The 15093-nt window shown below is 42.1% G+C and overlaps 1 protein-coding gene across 2 annotated transcripts in view; it reads left to right on the forward strand.

Moving 5' to 3' along the window:
• Khdrbs3 (KH RNA binding domain containing, signal transduction associated 3) overlaps positions 1-15093 on the forward strand; it is a 414163-nt gene that overhangs the window by 222096 nt on the left and 176974 nt on the right. The window lies entirely within an intron of this gene.

A 15093-nucleotide genomic window follows, 5' to 3' on the forward strand; every position in this document is an offset into this window, starting at 1 on the left:
AAACTATCAGGTCTCAGGTGGCACCTTCATCTTGCATAAATAACTAAGAAACCCAGGTTAATTTTTTTTTAACTCCAAATACCTAGGACGTGTGGGGAATCCTCTTTCTTTCACTTTTATTCTTGAGCCATATTTACCAGGACTTTATTAATTTTTTTCAGCTGCAATTTACAAATGTGAAAAGCTGCCCACCCCCAGCTTCCCACCAGAGACTTTGTTTAGGAACAAGAAGGAACTAGGCCCTGCTGTGTCCTCCTTCTGTTCCTGTCTTCTTTTCTCTGACACAGGCAACACAAAGAGAAGGAAAAATCACACATTGAGAAACTCCTTGAATGCAAAACAGAAAGCAGACACATTGCAACTGAGCCCAGGGTCAGGGTCCTTTCCAAATTGGGTCTTCCGGGGAGGAAGAGTATTAAGGAAGATGCCTTATTAAAATTTGCTCTTGGCTCTGGGGTAGCAGAAATTACTATCAGTCTCTCTGCTCTGGTTTCCTATGACTTTACAAAAGATTTCTCTTCTTGAAAAATGAGACAATAGGACATAACCATTTTCCTAAGTTAAGTTAAACTTATAATGTATAACAGATACTTGGAGCAAAGAAAGATTTGGTGGGTGGGTAAGAGAGGATGGAGGTATACGCAAATTACACATTCTGAATTAATCCTCCAGGGCTTAAGGGATGCCCTTCTTCCAGGGATAGAATCACAAATGCTCTCTGATTTCACTCAGAAGCTTTTACACAGCTAGAAGAGAACTGTTTGGATCCCAGGCATGATGATCACAGGGGTTTGTCCGAACTTTACAGTCTTGGGGTTACCTGGAGTCTTTCTTCTACAACTGAGAAAGGAGGGGGTGAGGGGGCAGGTTGAACACTGCATGATAGTCAAACCAGAAGTGGAGGGAGGCTCCAGCTGGAGGTGGGCAAACCTGGTCTGAACTACTGAGAGTGTCGCTTGCAAATGAGCTAGGCCCTAGCATGGTGCCTGTCACCCTACAGCACCCCACTGCTAGGGCCTTTTTGAAGTCAGACAGATATATCTCTCAGCAGCCAGGAACAGAAGATCTGAAGGTACAAAGACTTAGTGACAAAGCACAAAGTTGAGAGCTGCTCCCACTGCTTTGGGAAAATGGAGGGTGGGGTGTTTAAGGAAAGAGACAACCCGAGCTTTAAAGGCCCACCAGGAAGGCTGATCCTCCTACACCCACCATCCACCCAGGCTGGCAAGCACAGAGATTAAAGATCTTGGAGCTGGTTTGTGTGAGCCTGTTCTTCCCCAACAGTGGCGATCCACCCTGCAACCTGTCCTGGGACAGCTCTGTTGGTGTTCTTTCCCAAAGGGAACACATTACCTGAGACATTCCGCCCTTATTTCCAAGGCCCCTGGGGACTTTGCTCCTGCCAGGAAATCCCCTAGAATTTGAAAATGATATCTCAGACTCCCTTATCCTAACCTGAGCTTCTTCTCCAGGTGACCAACAGTTTGGATTATACACAGGCTCTAAGGCCTTGGGCTGTAGGTGGGGTCTACATGTGCTCGGTATCACTAACACATAAGAGGCCTGCCCATCAATGTCTGTGGGCTGGAGTATAGCCTGGTAACCTAGTTTTCCTAGAGTGTCTTTAGCCTTCTTATCCTAGTAAGTCTCTCAGACTGGTCTCAGTTCCAGTAACTGGGTACTGAGTCAATGGGTTTTGCTTCATAAGGGATTGGCATATGTAAAAGCCCATAGTGTAACTTCTTCCTCTGATATCTCTCTGACACTGTTGCTCTCGTGCCTCCCTCTTCTGCATTAGAAGAACTTTTGTCATTACATTAGATCACCCATATAATCTAGGACAATTTAAGGTCAGAAGAACAGCAATCTTAATTCTACGTGCAATTTGCCCTTTCTCTGTAAAGTAATTAACCACCTATCCCAGAAATTAGGCCACAGGCATCCTGGAAAGATCAGGAGACCAACCATCACAAAGATCCCAGCTCTCTCTCAAAGTCTATGTTCTGAAAATTTTTCACAGATCGGCCATATATATACATATGTGTGTACAGATGTATGTATGTATGTATGTATGTATATTATATATATATGTCTACATGTATTTGTCTATATGAGTGGTGTGTATATTTGTGTTTTTGAGTACATGCTTGAACATGCGTGTTAATGTGTAAGTATATCTCAGAACAACTTTGAGTGTCATTCTTTGGGTGTCTTCTACTTTTTAAAGGTATCTTATTGGCCAGGAATTTTGCCAAGTAGGCTAGGTTAGCTGGTCAATGAGCCCCAGGAATACCCTTCCTCTGCTTTCTATTGTCCCATTTCTTGGATTACAAGCATACATTGTCTTATCCAGACTTTTTAAAATGTGGGCCTGGCAGACACATTTCTCATGACAACCCTTGGGAGGTATAGGTCTCTTGAGTTCCAGGCCATCTTGGTCTATATATTAAGTTTCAGGCCAGCTAGGGCTACACAGTACGACTTTATGTCAAAAATAAGCAACCTTGTTTCTGAATTTCAAACTCAGGTTCTTGCTAGTGACAAAAGTGATTTTACTAACTGAGCTACGTCCCCAGCCCTCTAGCAAAGAAGCTTGCTGCATGGTTCTCCTTTGCCTGTTATGGACTCTTGTGACGTAACTTGATGTATTAACTTTACTTGGTCATTTTGCATAGATATTTAATCAAAGATCATCTCTGATGTTTCTGTGAACCTGTTGTGTTAGTTGATATTTACATTTGGCTTGGTAGATGTGATGATTTGAATAAAAATGACCTTCATGGATTCCTATGTTTAGATAGTAGGTCCTCAATTGGTGAAACTGTTTGGGAAGGATTGGGTGGTGTGGCCTTGTTGGAGGAAGTATGTCATTGGAAACATGCCTCTCTGCCTCCTACTACTTTCAGATCAAGATGTGAGTTCTCAGCTATAGCTGCAGATGCATGCCTGCCTGTCAGCAGCCATGTCTTCTGACTGTGATGGTTGTGAACTCTAATCCTTTGCAACTGTAAGCCCCAAATTCATATATATATATATATATATATATATATATATATATATATGACCATGAATTTTAGGGAAAGCAGACTGCTTTCTTTCATATGATTGGGCCTTGTCCTGCCTCTTGAAGCTGTAAATCAGGAATATACCCACTTCTCTCAAGCAAGAGAGAATTCTCCAATCATGTGACCTCAGAATTCAGAAACAACATCTTCTGATGTCAGGGGAGGATTGCCTTTGGACTAGGACTGCAATCCTTTCCTAGGTCTCTATCCTGTCAAATGTGGACCTGCCACCATCTTCTCGGCCAGGGCCTTAAAATAAATCTCTTTGCATGCATGGACATACATGCACAACATGCACATTGGTTTTGTATCATGGGAGGATTTGAGGTTTGTATTAATTATAATAACTTGTCGAATAACTGTACTTCCCCTGGGTACAACGTCCACGAGGCATAAAACAGAGTCTCATTTCACATCAGGAACAGCCAATTAGCTGTGATAAAAACAAACCCCCAAAGCCCAGTGTCTTCTGATGCTTCATTCATTGATACAGGTTGGATTCAGCTCAGTTCTGCATGTTTTCACAACCAAAGATCCAGACAGGGTAAGGATGTATGATCTTCTTACAGGAAAAAAAGAAAGCAAATGAGAATAATCAAATTTATTCCATCTGTATTAAGGAATGAAATGAGAGTTATTTGTTGAATGTATACACAGATGAGCCACATCTGTTTATACAAAAGGAGAGAGTTGGAAATGATGGATAAGCTCTGTCTATTACTGTCCTATTCAATCTTCACAACAAGTTAGCAAGGAAGGGCTCATAATTTCTATTTTACAAATGAAATTATCATGCTAGGGTAGGGATTAAGTTTTATTCTCTTTGGTCCTATTGTTCATGCCCTTCACCTGATTGCTTTTTGCTAAAGAATGTTTGGGAGCAGAAGGCAACTGACATTTTCTTTTTTTAATATTTGCTGTTTACTGTAGGAGCAAAAGTGGGCAGAGTGGCAGGAAGTTGGTTGATATAACTACATACTGAAAAATGAATTAAAAGACAATTTGGACAGTTCTCAGGGCTGATAGACTTGTGTCCCTAAAGCAGTGGGTGAAGTAGAAGCATGAACGCTGTCCTACTCCACTCAAGTCCTTCCTTCTTCTATAGCCAGGGCTGCTCCTCCCTAAGGCAACGTGAAGGAGTAGACATCAAACTGGAAATTGCATTTGCTTTTCATCTTCTACTAGGATATGGGAGTCAACGATCCAGTAACACAATTGTCGTGTGCCAACTGTATTTGAAATAATTGCTGATAAAATCAGAAAGAAAACTGCAGCAACTCCGAAAACAGATTATGGCATAACTCCCTGGTACAGTGGGCTGATATTAAATATTGTTTCGGTGCTGGAATCAGCCTTCATATTGAATCTAGATGAACACTGGGTCACAGGATTTGGATTAAAGCCAGGCACAGTCAAGGCTCCTGTCATTTGCGGTACTTGGATTCAGATCTGGCGACTAATTCCTCGAGCACCTAACCTGTCTTCAGTTCACGTTCACAATCACCGAAGATTTAGACTCAGGAGCCGAATTATTTGAAATTAGAGTTGTCTTTCTGATAGTAACACTTATGTGCTCATGACATCAGTCATAAGCCTCCTGCCCTAAGAAATGGATATTTCTTTCTTTGTATAAAGGGTAAGACTGTAATTTTTTCCCCTTACAACCTAGGCAAGCAGTCTACCACCGAACCACATCGCTAGAGAGCATTTGATTCTTGCTCAAGCTCACAAAGATACTAAGGGGCAGGGCTAGGAGCCACAGCAGGACAGTTTGCTCTAAGGATTTGATCATCCTATTGGATCAACTTACCTTTAAATACGTTATGAAGGATGGTAGTTTGTTATGTACTTCAGGGTCAAAACATACCTTAGACAATCCTATTTCCCTCTCTACACGGATTACTCTAATTATATTACTGCCACTGTCCACTTTTTAAATGCTACACAGAGAAGAATGGAATGCAATTAATATCAACAACTATTAAAACGTGTGCATCTGCAAAGCTGGATCAAATCATGGTTTTAAGCAACACACTGTATTTTGAATGAAAAAACATCTCCGTTAATTTGTTCACTCAACAAACATTTATTAGTGCCCTGATGCCAGTGGATACCCTAATAGACCTTGCAGAAGAGAGATGAATGTGATTTGATGTCTCTCTTGAGACCCACGAATCTCTGGAAAGGTAAACATGAAGTAAACCACAGTTTGAGAAGGCACTTGCCTCTCCTCCCCACCCTGGACCAAGCCTCTCAATGTTTCCAAGCCAAGTCACCCATAGTTCCTTTCTGTTCTCAGGCTGCATTGAGTATGCTGCTCAGACAGCTCTGAGCCTCCCTTCTGAGAGCTTGTTTTCCTCTTCTCTATAAGAGCCCAGACTAGTTTTGAGCATCAGCACTGACTTTGTTTTTTTCTCAAGTAACTGGATATCAGCTTATCCCTCTGCTTGAGAAACCTGGATACAATATTACCAAGCATAATTGCCTTACTTTTTGCCCTGTTGGAAATCCAGTATCTGCCAATGCAACTGTCCAGAGGGGCTGTGAAGTTGCCTCTCAGAGCTTCTTTATCCTCCTAAGTTTTCTATGCTCACTCTGTCTTATACCAGTGTGAAATCAAGTTTGCTCCAATTTCCACATATAGTGTTATGATTTTAATGTTTACCCCCAAACTCAGCAGGGTGGATTTCATTGTCTTTTTTAACTACGTTCTTTTAAAATACTTTCCTGGTACTTGGAAGACTATGGTTAAATTTTCAGGACAAAACCAAACAATCTTCTGGGGTCACATGAGAACATCCTTCTGAGGGTATTTGACTAGTGACCTAAAGATCCTAAAGATCTTTTGCTTCAAAGATTCCACCAATTCCAAATGACATCACTCTGAATATCCAACCTCCAAATATGATGGGTCTTTGGCAAGACAAACTGTATTGAAACTAAAGCTTAAGGTTATAGATGAGAGATAGCTTATCAGCGAAAGACTGGGATAGGGACCTATCTGATGCAGGGTTTGCGCTGGATGTTGGGTGTTACTACATCTGGGCCTTAGGAAGACATCTCATAAGTTGTTAAGACTGATAAGTTTGGGTGTGAAGAGCTCTCATAACAGTGTCCGCCATAGAATGATGGGTCAGTGTCAGTTGGTATTGTCACCTTAAATATCTCCAGCATCTTCAGTATCGCCCGCCCACCTGCATTTGTAAAATAAGGAGGAGTCTTTATAGGTAGCTGGTTATGCAGTGCTGCCCTTTTGAATGGATTGATGCTGTTGTTATAGGCGCAGGTGGTTCTGAACAGAACTGTGCTCTACTTGGCACATGCTTGCTCGCTCTTCTGTTATGCACCTAGAAGTTCCTCATTAGATGATGTCATGCTTTGGAACTATTGATCTCCATAGCTACGCTATGTAAGCTTCTATTGCTCCATTTGGAAGTATTCTGTTAGAAGACAAAGGAAGGATTGTATACATACTCATATGATGGTTTCTCTTATGGGTCAAGTAGACGAAGATACATGGTAGCTGGAGAGCTGGTAAAACATGTCTAGGTGTCTATTTAAGTGTTTCTGGCAGCAATAAGCATTTGAATCATCAATAAGCTGAGCAAAGATCTTCTCATCAACATGAAAGAACGTTACCTGAGGGCCAGAGAGAGAAGAAGGTGAAAGAATGATGAGTTTTTCTTTTCTTTTCTTTTCTTTACTTTTCTTTTCTTTTCTTTTCTTTTCTTTTCTTTTCTTTCTTTCTTTCTTTCTTTCTTTCTTTCTTTCTTTCTTTCTTTCTTTCTTTCTTTCCCTTCCTTGGGATCCTTTATTTTTTTGTTTGTTTGGGTTTTTTTGTTGTTGTTGTTTTTTAAGAGGGCTGACATTTTATTAAAGATGTTGGTTCTAACAACTTTTCTTTTTTTCCCTTTTTTTAATTGGTTATAATATTTACATTTCAAATTTTATCCCCTTATCCCATTCCCCCTACCATCTAGTAACCCCTTATCCCATCCCCCCTCCTTGTGCTTTTGTGAGGGTGTGATTTTCCTGTTTCTATGATGCTGTTCCATTAACATAAACTGCCTCCTAAATTTCTAAATCCTTCCATTTGTGTTATTAAATCTCCTTCTTTTCTTTTTCTTTCTTTTTTTCTTTTTTTTTGTCATTTTTTAAAAATTGGGTATTATATTAACATTTCAAATTTTATCCCCTTACCCCACTTCCTCCCACCACCCTTAGGATTCTTTATATTATATTTTATTCCTTTTTTATTGGATATTTTATTTACATTTCAGATGTAATCCCCTTTCCCCATTTCCTCCCTGCCCAGGAACCCCTATCCCAGCACCTCCTGCTGCTTCTATGAGCATATGCCACCACCCACCCTCCCACTCCCACCTCCCCACCCATGATTTCCGCCACACTGGAGCATCTAGCCTTCACTGGACCAAGGACTTCCTCACCCACCTGTGCCTGCCACTGCCATCCTCCCCTACATATACAGCTAGAGCTATAGGTCACTTCCTATGGGCTCCCAGGCTGGTGGTTTAGCTCTGGGAGCTCTGGTTGGTTGGTATTGTTGCTCTCCTCATGATGACTTTTTCTTATCTTTTATGTTGGAGCTCCTACCTCACACTCCCAACCTCAGATCTTAGAGGTATTTGTCCTCAGGTCTTTGGACTCTGGCACTTAAAGCCATAGCTCCCAGTTTCCGAGACCCGTGGTCTCAGATCTGATTATAACACCAAATTTTGTGGTTCTCCAGCTGGCAGGGGACTTCTTGGTTTCCATAACTGTGTGATCCAGTTCTGAGAATGAATCATCCTGTCTGAACCCCAGATGCATAATGGTTCTGCTTCTCTATAGAATCCTGACTACACCCACTTCCCTGCAGTGTCATACATACATGTACATGTGCACGTGTGCATACACGGGGGAGGGAAGAAGAGAGAGAGGGAGAAAGAGAAAACACTAAAGCAGCATTCAGTTTCCTAATGTCTTTCACTTTTCATATACTGCTTTGCCATCTTATAGTAGAAAACTTGTGCTTCCCCCTGCTGTCGCTATTACTTTATTCACTTGACCAACTCACTGAACACACATTTTTGCCAGCTCTGTGCAGGGATCTTGTAACACAGAAGTAAGGGAAGGTCTTCGGTTTGCACTTCTGCGGCTCATTATCTGGTCATTATGAAGTACGACCCCATTGACACTGCACTGCAGGAGGAGACATCAGGGGCTTCAGAGCAGAGCACTGAGCAGGTGCTGCCCTCCTCTCTGTGTGCCTGTCCACCTAGGCTGTTTCTTTTCCTCTGGGCAAAGCAGTTCTTGGAGTCTGGATCACTTGGCAGGTGTCTGGAAGTCCAATAAACAGGCTGGAGGCAGCATCCAGAGAAGATAACAACAGCTAAGAATTGGTACCTGAGGTTTTGCACAGATAATGAGACAGATAGGTGGAGGAGGATGGGGCCATAGTATATTCTGGGTCTATGTGCCCTAGGAACACCATGCTACTAGAAGTCAACATGTCTGTGAAAATCACCCAGGATGGAGCATAGGCATTTCAAGAGGAAGAGGGCAGGACGGTTTGCTGTGTGAAGGAAAACCGACTACCAAATAAAACAATGCTGGACACAAGTGGCATCATTCATGAGAAAATCAGAATCTGAGTCTCTTCCTAAAATGTTCTTCTGATGGGAGAATCTCTTAGTTCTTCTCAACAGACCAAACTGGTCTTTGCAAAGAAGCAAAGGCATGTCCAGGGGAGCCCACCATTTGGTAAATTATATAGGTTCCTGGAAGATGAGGTAAATTGAGCAAGCTCCCCCAGGAAAAGAAAAAGCACACATTATCCCTTGGGAATGGAGCCCAATACTAGGTACTGTTACTAATGCACAGGATAGGGGCAGCCCCAGAGCAACGAAAACTTTCTGCTCTCTCTTCCTTAGTCTGATTCTCATCGTCTGGAGCCATACTCTGTGCACAGACTCTTTAGTTTCAGGTTCAAGAACCTTGTTGCTACCAGCCCTCAGACCCAGAGGTCTCATGTCACTATCTACCTTCAAGAGAATGTCCACAGAGAAACCTCAGAGGTCTTGCAAATAGATGTCTTTGGAGCTGTCTGGGCAACAAACTCTGAGGGCCTTTGGAGATGGCCATAGTTTGGAAGGGAATGTAGAAGATCTCAGTGGAATGTGACCTCCCTTTGCATATCGCTTGGGAAGTACAACGTAGGGTTGTCCAGAACTTCCCTGGTCTACACTTCTCTGGTCTAACCTGGTCTACAGTGTGTAGCTCAAGATCATTGTCTTTCACATAAGAAAACCAAGCAAGACCTGAAAAGGTTAAGTAAAATTTTCTAAGGTCTTAAAGCTTTAGAATTGACTGTCTGATTCCCAAGATTCTTAACTGTCAACACTATACTTGCTTCTAAAAAAAAAAAATAAAATAAAAATAAATAAATAAATAAATAAATAATGGAGGCTCCTGCTTCCCAAGGCTCAAGGCTTAAATCTATGGAAAAATTCCTGTTTTTAGCCTTAATTTGAGGAGAGATGAAAACTGAACGGAGGTTCCAAGATGATAATTAAACAGGTCTGTAACAGGGTCACTTCAGAGTCATCTTGACAGCAAGAGAAGCTGGCCACGCCTCCACTAACACACTTGTGAGTGTGGTATATTGAGGCCTGTTTAGTCAACTAGTGCTCCACGTTCCTCATAACCAGATATAAAGAAACAGTTGCCCAGAGAATTTCTAACCTTGGTGTCCTCTGGAAGACATGAAATGCTCAGGGGTCGTGACCCAGGACTGAGCATTAAGGGAAGGTTAGAAACAGGACAGCTAAATGAGACACAAAATTACCATGTACAAAGAAGGCTGGGTGACATGAGGGCAGAGTGCTATATCCCAAAACTGTAATAATAATCATTTCTATTTATCGAGGCATTTATTATTCAATCTTCGGCAATCTATAAAAATGATTCTGTTATTAGCCCTAATTTGAGGGAAGATGAAAACCAAAGCCTAGGTTCTGAGATGATAATTTAACCGCTCTGTAGCAGGGTCACTTCAGGGTCATCCTGGCAGCAAGAGAAGCTAGCCACACCTCCACTCTTGAGTGAATTGGAGTGCCTTCTCCTGTTAGCCTCAAAATGTTTGTAGAACTGGAAGAGAAGTTGAGTCGAGTTGAGCTGGACAGGGAGATAAAAGCAGACAGGCCACCAGTCAGGAAAGGCAGATGTGCTTAGGGTGGCACTTAGGACCAAATGAAAGAGAAACTATCCTCACAATGTCAAATTTACATTAAAAAAAATTTTTTTTTTTTTTGCATAGTAAACCAAACCATTTTAATGCTTGCTTCAAAATAACAGTATTGAATCTATCCCCACAGCCCAGGAGGCTATTCTGTGCCTTTCCCAGCATGTGCTGAGCTCAGAGCTGAGAACAGTGAAATGAGTAACTGATGACTGGAGACATAGGGATTGACAGGAATTCAGTGAAACATCTTGCACGTGTGCCTGACATGTGGGAGGAGTTTGGTTAATGTGAGCTGAATGGGTGCTTAAGAAGACTGAGGGAATCAACGAATGAGTTAAATGCTTGTTAATCTAATTAAGTAGGGAAGACCAAAATGATGTCCTGTGTGTGTCTGTCTACTCAGACAGCACATTTAAAACCATACAAAGCTCGCAGGAAGCTCTAATTACCAGTTCAGGTAGTTTCTGTACTAAGGTGCTCTGCTTTGATGATGCACTTGCAAGAAAACAGGGTAGGACTTGGTGAGTTTCTTGTCCACTTTGTATGGAGATGAGCCACGAGGACAAGGCAGCAATTGTTTTTATTCCTCAGCCAGTGTTCCAGAGAGAGAAGACAGGTGCTGAACCACACTGTTTACACCTTTCTTTTCCTTGGCATCCAGGGGAGCTTGCAGCTGGCTCAGTTTGTTACCAAATAATGAGATGGATTAAATGATCTATTCGAACATAATGGTTACTTCCTTAAGGGCTAAAGCCCTTAGTTTTTCCTTGTATCCTACAGAGCAGAAAGCCTGTAGGTGGAGTAGGCTCTTAACAAATAGGAGAGTAGAATTTTGCTCATTCCACAAAATAAGTCAGACCCCCGGGGAGCCTGGGAACTGCAGTGCACAGCTTCACTGTTCAGGGGGAAGGAGAAGATGTTTTGCTGACAGCAAGCATGCAGTAATCTGGCTTTGCAGGAGACCTGGTTATGATTTTATTTCCACCTCATAGGAACACTGTAATGTATGGTACCCTTACTTTAAGATGAAGATGTAGAAATATGAGAAATACGTTTCTCCAAAGGCTCACCATCGCTATGAACCAAAAGTCAGAATTTGAACTCATCTCTGTCTCATACACTCCATCACATCAGGAAAATAAAAGCCTCATCCTGTTTTGAAGATTTTCATACGAGACAGATGAGAGTAGAACCAGGTTGAAATCCCTCTCCCCCCCAGTGAGCAAGTCTGGATGGGACTTTATTCACTGCATTGTCTGAGTGGCTGACCCATGCCCTGTGCAGAAGCAAAGGGAAGAGTGCAAGTTCCTGTGTTTGTCCTACTCTCTTGGTGAGTGGGGACTAATAGATGTCTACCCTGGGTCCTGTGAGTCCTTTCAACTCTGCGCAGACAAGGGAAGGAGCAAGGTGGCCATGGCTGTCCCTTTCCTATTTGTATATCAACCACAAATATTGATGTGCTCTGCCTTGTTTTTGTGGAAGGGAGACAGAGACAGGAGAATAAAGACAAAGAGAATACATAAAGAAATAATGGGAAGAAAGAAGGAAGAGTAAGACAGAGGAAAGGAGAGAGGGGGAGGGAAAGAGAAGGAGGGAGGGGAGAGAAAGGAAAGGAGAATGGGGGAGAGGAAGGAGAGGAAGAAGGGAGGAGAGGATGAAGGGGAAGAAGGAGGAGAGAAGGGAGGGAGAGAGCAAGGAGAGGAGGAAGGGAGAGAGGGAAGAGTGGAGGGAGGAGGAGAGGGAGGAAAGAGGGGAGGGAAGTAGAAGGAGAGATAAGGTGAGTTATTTCTATTAGGAATTGCTGTTCATATTAAAACAAAGACTTAGATACAGAGGATAAAAGTACAATGAGGAAATATCTGAGCACTGTTAACAAAGGAAGACTGTGTGTGGGGACTTGAGATAAAATCCAGAAATTACTAAACCTACAATTGTAGTATAAGCACCTTGCCTGCTGTAAGAGTTTCAGTTTCCCTTCCTCCCTCCCTTCCTCCCTCTCCCTCCCTCCCTTCCTCCCTCCCTCTCTCCCTCTCCCTCCCTTCTTTCATTGGTAACAGTCTTCTTTACAGCTACACACCACAGAAGGGACAAAAGAGGGAAGATGAATTATGGGGAAAGTATATCATATTAGAAAAATATCTTTGACTTCCGGTCAACAGATCTTTAAATACCACTTGTCCCTTTACTTAATTAACTGATTATTGCATAGAACGTAGTCTGTGGTGAAACTTTGTTTTATTAGCATTCTTACCTAATGGCATAGATATTATTTCAAACTATTTTTAAATGTGGTTTGAATATCGATAACGGTTTTATATATCAAATTAAGCACGGACTGCCCTGCTGTACTTTCTTTAGTCTCACCCTCATAGGTTTTCAATCAATTGTGGTCTTTTGAGTAACATAATGCTTTACTTCAGGGTCAAATCATACTGTAGGACACAGCCTTTAAACAATATGTGAACACACATTGCAGATGCATGCAGCTAAATGTGATAAAAATCATTGTTTTAATGCTGGGTGTGGTGGTGTCCGCCTTTAATTCCAGCACTCAGGGGACAAAAGCAGCTGGATCTCTGGGAATCTGAGGCCAGTCTAGTGTGTATAGTGAGATCCATAACAGCCAGGACTATAGGACTACACAGTGAGACCTTCTCAAAAAATTAGAAATCAGTTGATAATAAGATCGAGAATTTACAAATCATGATCTATAATGAGATCCAGAGTGTCTGAGTGGATTTGATAGTATAAACTCATTGACTATTGGAGGTACAAAGCCCATGAGATAAGGGAAGGAGACTCAGGGCAGGCAGCCAGTGGAGATGGCATGGGATTGCAGAAGTCCTAAGTTGTCCCATTTCTGCTTCTGGCCTTCCATGTCGTGTTTGATATGTGCCTTCCCTAGACTGGGAAATACAATGATTCTATGTGCTCCTCAGTGCCTGGCATGTGTTCCTCGATGGCTTGCTCAGTGGGATTGTGAATGAAGGAGGAACTGAAGTTTATTTGGCTGGTGGTGGAGAGGGGTAGGATTGATAGCGGGGATCCTCTGAGCCACAATCATTGGAAGGAAAAGCGCAGCCGTTTGGTTCACATGGATTGTCTTTCTAAACTTGACATATAATTATACATGCATTCCTACATGACAAACTATTAAGTAATGTAACACTCTTTCTCGAACACGCTTCTGGGTAAGCTTTGCAATACAACGCTTCTCCTGAGCACAAGAAAAGAATGCTCTGTATCTCAGGCTTCTCACCTCCACCTCCTTGAACATTCTCTAGATAATAGCTGCAAGACATTTCTTTTTACACTACATGCTCAAACTAGTCAGAATTGCTGCATTTAAAACTACCAGGGCTCAGAACAAATCATCCTGGTATAAATTTGTTGGACATGAAATGTATGTTGATGGATTAAATAGCTTTTACATGAGGAATGTGTTAACAATTCGTATGGCTATATAGTGATGAGTTGTCACGTTTTTTTCTTTTTAAAAGATGAATTCTATTTTATAAATTATGGGTATGAGTGAATGTCTGTGTGTGGGTAGGTACCGGAAAAGCCCAGAAGAGGACATAAGGTCACCTAGAATTGGAATTATAAGCAATCGTGAGCCACCTGACATGGCTCCAGTCTTCTGAAGAGAAAATTTGGTGGGTTAGCCTAATGCTAATTTGCCTCCCCCCAAGACTGATGCCCCAGAGAGGAGAGAGTCTACACATAAGACCTAAATGGCCCTGCTCCCAGTTAATTGTGATTGGTAAATAAGATGCCAATAGCCAATAGCTAGGCAGAAAAGAGATAGGTGGGGTTGAGTTTTCGAGGACTTGAAAGAGAGAGGATGAGGAGGAAGAAAAACTTGCAGGAGGGAGAAGGAGAGCAGCCATGAGCCGAGCCATAAAATCATGGTTGTGTAGACTGGCCAGTTAGGATTAAGAGCAGCCCAAATGGAGCACAGAAAATAGTAAATAATAACTCAAGGTGATTATCGATAGGAAAGTAGATTCTAACAGCATGGAGGGTAGGCAGCTGCCCAGCTATTGTGCTGACTAAGGCTATTTAAAAATTTATAGGCTGCGAGCATGTTTCTCATTTGAGAACTCAATGATCAAGACAGGGTAGATGTTCCAGGCCAGGATTTTAATAATCCATTACTAGAAGAAAGAGCAGTATACGGCCTTAACTGGTGAGTTATATCTTTCTCCCCCTTTCTTTTTCTCACTGAATAAGGAGACGTTGAGCTGGCACCTGTCTGGAGCATTGACCTCTACTCACTTGGGTTCATGGTACAGGGATGCATGTTACCATAGAAGAAAGTTGAACACCAGCCCAGCTGCAAACCCTCTGGCCTATAATGGTCATCTACCTGCATGATATGCTAGTGGAATGGTGGCATAAAAACCAAATGCCATCTGATTAGATTTAAGGCCCACTCCATAAGACAGAATGCATGTCTAACACTGCTCAGCAGGTAAAGGACCTGACACTAAACAGGACATGGACCTAGGAGAAAACCAAATATGCCTGTTCTGCCAAAGCAACATAGCAGTAAAGGGACTCTTAATGACATTCTGCTGTATGCATAGGTCAGCTGGGGATAGTAAACAGTCTCACTTTGTGTGGTATTTTGCATGACAGTGGCCTCCACAGGTTCATGTTTTATGGATGTTCTGTCCATAGTTGAAGGAATTGGTTGGGAAGAAATGGGGTGCATGGATTTGTAGGAAGATGTGTGTCACTGGGGGTGGGCTTTGAGGTTTCAGAAACCCACACCATTATACC

This window comes from Arvicanthis niloticus, chromosome 13 (assembly GCF_011762505.2).
Source record: "Arvicanthis niloticus isolate mArvNil1 chromosome 13, mArvNil1.pat.X, whole genome shotgun sequence".
NCBI classification, from domain to species: Eukaryota; Metazoa; Chordata; class Mammalia; order Rodentia; family Muridae; genus Arvicanthis; species Arvicanthis niloticus.